Genomic DNA, 4,762 nt, shown 5'->3' with positions numbered 1-4,762 from the left:
CTTGGGTACCACCTTGACTTTCACCCAAGTGACTCATTTCTCTCTCTAGCCATCATTTCTTCTCTGATCCACCTCAAAATAATATTAGGAATATTTTTCATAAATGAGAAATATTCATTTTCCATACCAAAACCCTAACTAGCCCATTGTGTTCCAAAGCAACCCCAATTTTTCTTGCCCACAAAAATCTGAGTAAATTCACAAATATTCTTTGAACCCTAGGGCACCTTCTTGAGCAAAAATATTGCATCACTTTTTGGAATATTTTTGCTACAAAAATGTTTTCTGTTCTGGACAGAAATGGTAGTTTCTACAACAACTACCAATTTACTTGCTCCAATGCTGCTAAATTTTCTTGTGCATCACCACCCTCCTAGATGATTGCTAGCCTCCAAAGCTCAGCTTCCAACTCTTAGTATTTTGACCACAGTAAGCTCTCAAAGTTACTGTCCAGAAACTTACCAGGAAGAGAAACTCCAACTTATTGCGCTTGAGCTCAGCTCAAAGTGTCATAACAACTCAAACCACCAAGGACTACACCCCAGACATAAAGTTTAAGCTTAGCGCGACCTGATGTCATAGTTCATGCAGTGACCGCATTCGTCCAGGCGTGCTGGCATACGGCTGACGCGCTCTGCGATACGCCCGGGCCGCTATTGAGCGCGTGCTCGCTTCCCCGCCTGCTGCGCCTTGCCAATGCTCGCCACGATCATCGTCCCGACCCCCTTAACTCCCTCCTGGGGCTCGTAGACGGTGGAGCTTGCCGCAGCGAGCACGGGCGCGGTTCGGTCAACCCAACAGTGCGCCGCGCACTGTGTTCGTCGCCACCCCACTCGCTCTTGTGCTCGTCTCCGCTCGCCCACAGTGCCCGCGTGAGCTGCGTCGCCATCTCCCTCGCTCACTGATGCTGTTCGTCGCCGGGCGCCGTGTTCAGGTGTCCTCCGGCGGAGCCCAAACCCCTCACCTCGCTCAGCTATAAATATAGCCCTCCCCAGCCTTCTCGAGCATCATCCACTCCTCTCACACACTCCACAAGCCAGTAGGAAGCCATAGACCGCCCGGGCAGGCCGCGGGCCACTGTTCCCGAGCTCGAGCTCGCCGCGATCCCCTCAAGTCGTCTCCGCAGCTCCAGCCCCTCCCAAGCTCGGTCCACCCTTCCAGGGCCTCCGCCGTGCTTCGGTGGTGTCGTCCTTCCCGATTGGAGCCTCTGGTGCCGCCTCTGGTCACCATCATCCCTAACTCCGGCGACCCCCGCTCTCTGTCGCCGCTAGAGAGGTCGTTTCCGACACCGTCCGACCACCCTGGCCAATCTATGGGTACGGGCAGGTGTGCCTTTGTCTTCTCCTTTGATCCATTCCTTTAGCCTTGGCCAAGACACCCTCCTCACCGGAGTGAGCTCCGGCGAAGCTCCCCCATGCTCTGTTTCCTTCTCCCCCTCCCTCTCACCTGACTGGCGGGGCCCGCTGTCAGCCACCCTGGCCGCGCCTGAAGCGGTACGAGTGGAGGAGCCCCGCGGGGTTTACGCCTTTGACGTCACCCCCAGTTCTGTTTTATTTAAATCAAATTCAAGTTATTCCAGAGAGCTTCAAATAGCCACAACTTTTTAACAATAAGTCGAAATGAATTGATTCTTTTTGCATTGTGTTCTTTATGAAAAGATCTAGAAGCACACCAAAAATGAGATTTTTCTATGCTGTCTAGATATTCTGGTGAATTTCAGAGTGGTTATTGATGTTTTATTTTTGTGTTATTGTTTGTTTCCAGAAGGTGAAGCTTGTCTTGAGGATCACCAGGAGGAGTGTGACCCTCATCTGCACTAAGGAAAGCCACAACAACATTTTCATGGTGCCATTGCAATATTTGTGATTTTTCAACTTGAACAAATGATTTAATCCATGCATTTATTTCACTCATATATATATATATATATTCTGTTGGATGCTTGTTTAAGTTGATATGGTTGGCATACAGAAGTTTACAATTGTCGGCATTCTGGAACGGGGGTCCCCATACTTGCCTGCCTGTGGCCCACGGCGTGGCTGAGCTAGCAGGTCTGTACGACCCATCTTCATCGACGAGGTATTCAAGACCCTCGCGAGGGGCCAAGCCTCGGGAGGCGGATGACACAAGACCTCCTCTGGAGCGGCCTCTCCAGGCAGGCTCACAAGGGGCGGAGAGATCAAGGGAAGGCAAACCTCGCGAGGTCCTCGTGACATGAGCCATGACGATTGAAACCAGGCGGGCGCCAGCGCGCGCAGCGTCCTGTTTCCTCGTTGGTGCTAAGGCGGTAAGCGCAGGCGTGGAGTACCGAGGCATCAAGCAAAGGTTTCCATATCGGTGCAACGAGACCAAGACCAGCAGGATGGCAAGACGGAGGTCACCATGGATCCCAAGATGGCGTCACCACCAGAGCCTTTTGCAGGAGAAGACTACTTTTGTCAGGATAAGCTGTACTAGCTGTCCCCTTTCAAATTGGACGATGTTGGCTCCCTTCCCGCTCAATATTTGGGGAGAGGACCAGGGCCTATATAAGTAGAACTAACCACCACGAGAGGAAGGAGAGAGGAGAACTGATTCAGAGGCATTTCACCCACACAACTTTGCCAAGCACAAGAACACCTCAACCTCAGGAGGCTGTTCTTCCCCTTGTACTGTTCATCATCAGCCCAAGAGGCAATCCACCACCACCACACTAGAGTAGGGTATTACACCACAACGGTGGCCCGAGCCAGTATAAATCTTGTGTCTTTGTGTTGCAAGTTCATGGAGTTCATCCGCGAGATCTTAGCGAGCTAGGGCGTGGATTGATAGGGAGAAAACCTTCGCGCGCACCCTAGTGTTCGAACCTCGAGGGTTTCGCCGGAACCCCAGATCCGACATTTGGTGCGCTAGGTAGGGGTACACCGGAGCCTCTTCCCTCTCAATCGACCCGCCGACGCTCTGCGACCCCGATGTCTGGCGACCCAAGGGCAGACTCCGACCGCTGGGCAGCCTGGCCAGCCCGGGCGGCGCCACCTGCCCATGAAGACCTCAACCCCGCGCTCCAGGCGGCACGAGCGCCGCCTAACGCTGCGTGGCACTAGCGACGCGGCCAGGTGTCATCCACACTCACTCGATGACAAGCGCGAGCCGCTGCAAGGGCCGCAAGCCACGCCGTAGCAACGGCGCCACACACACCCGGCGGGAGGAGGCAAACATGTGGGCCGCTCTCATGGTGGAGCGGGAGTTGCTGCGGTGCCGGCTAATGGAGAGCGGCCACGATGCACTGTTGGAATGTGTCGCTGAGCTGCTGGATGCGGCGGCGTCAGGAGCGCCACCTTTCTGCTATCTGCTCCCTTCCCGGGCCGCTACTGGACCTCACGACAGGCCTTGCCGCAACCACGCGCCCTCGGGTGCACCTGGGGGCTTCATCGACACCAAGACGGCCGGCGGTGCCGGGGGCCCCGTTGCCCCCACGCCGCCTCCGATGAGCATGGGCACGAGCGTTGCCCCCCATGGCCCCAGCAAGGCGTCACGCTATCATCCTCAGGACGTCGCACTTGGCCGGGCGACGTGGAGTGCGGGGCACTACGGCGAGGTGCTTGGGGTGATAGCCCCGTAAGCCTATGTGCCCCGCATGATGGACCAGGGGTACAAGCCGGAGGACGACCCTAACTCGTTTCTCGGGCCAGGTTGGGAGGAGGAGGCATTAGGAGATGAAGCCTTCCAGGAGCCACCGGAGAGCCCCGCCAGCCGGGCCGTCGACAACAGATATAGGGTACCACTAATCCCTCAGGAGCAAGCTTACGCTAACCATGGGTCGCAGGAGAATAAGGTCGCCACAACGGCTGGCGGCCCCAGCTCGGCGACCTCCCTCCCACCAGGAGGATCTCGCTGGGGGCAGCAGGAGAGAAGCCGGGAGCCAGATCCCTCGCCACGTCGCACGAAGCAAGGTCCCCCCAGAGGTAGGCCCTCTGCTGGGGAGGTGCTGAAAAGCCTACCCCCGGCAGAGGACCCGTGGTCGCCGAGGGCGCCGCTGGCGTCCCCTTTCCCCCCTTTGTGTCGTCCTGGTTGCCGGTCGGCTCAAAGCTGGTCAAGGGCGCCACAAGGCAGGGCCCTCGCCTGGCGATATGAAGCAAGGCCGGTACCTGTGAAGAAGGCAAAGTGCCTGTGAAGATCACCGCCCATGACACTCTCACGTAATAATGAGTGGGGCTGTACACGCCCCGGAGTCTCCGGAGAGCCGCCCTCGGGCCTCGGGGGCTCCCTCCCACGCCTAGTGGCAGCACTTAGCTCCGCGCTGGTGAGAAGACTTGAAGACAAGAAGACTAGGCTAGGTGCCGGACGCGGCCATTTGCTTTGAATCTCTTTTCTGTAACCTTGCCTTTTGGATTTGGATTTAAGTTGAAGTTGAGTTTTCATCGATGCGCCCGGGGGGTGCCTTTTCTCGTTCAAGCGATTTCTTGCCATCCGGTTTTCGCCTTGTTCTGAAGCTCATGCTTGCTGCCTCCCCCTCGCGGGCCCCTCGCAAGCAAGGCTGGGCGCGGAACGAAAACCAAACGCGCTGGTTGGCGCTAGATCCTCACGAGGCCCGCTTGGGCGGATCTGCAGGCCTTTCGGGAGCTTCGCGGCAACTCTCAATCTTGCAATTTGATTCGGGGCCCGCCCCAGCCAAAGTATGCTGCAGCAGCAAAACTTGCCCCGAGCTCGTGGATCCATGAAGGCACACACTCGGCTTGGCATAACAGGGTAAAATTACGATTTGTTTACATGAGGGGCTCCC

Source organism: Triticum urartu, chromosome 7A, assembly GCF_056163025.1.
Source record: "Triticum urartu cultivar PI428250 chromosome 7A, HENAU_Tu73, whole genome shotgun sequence".
NCBI lineage: Eukaryota > Viridiplantae > Streptophyta > Magnoliopsida > Poales > Poaceae > Triticum > Triticum urartu.
This window is presented reverse-complemented; position numbering follows the sequence as displayed.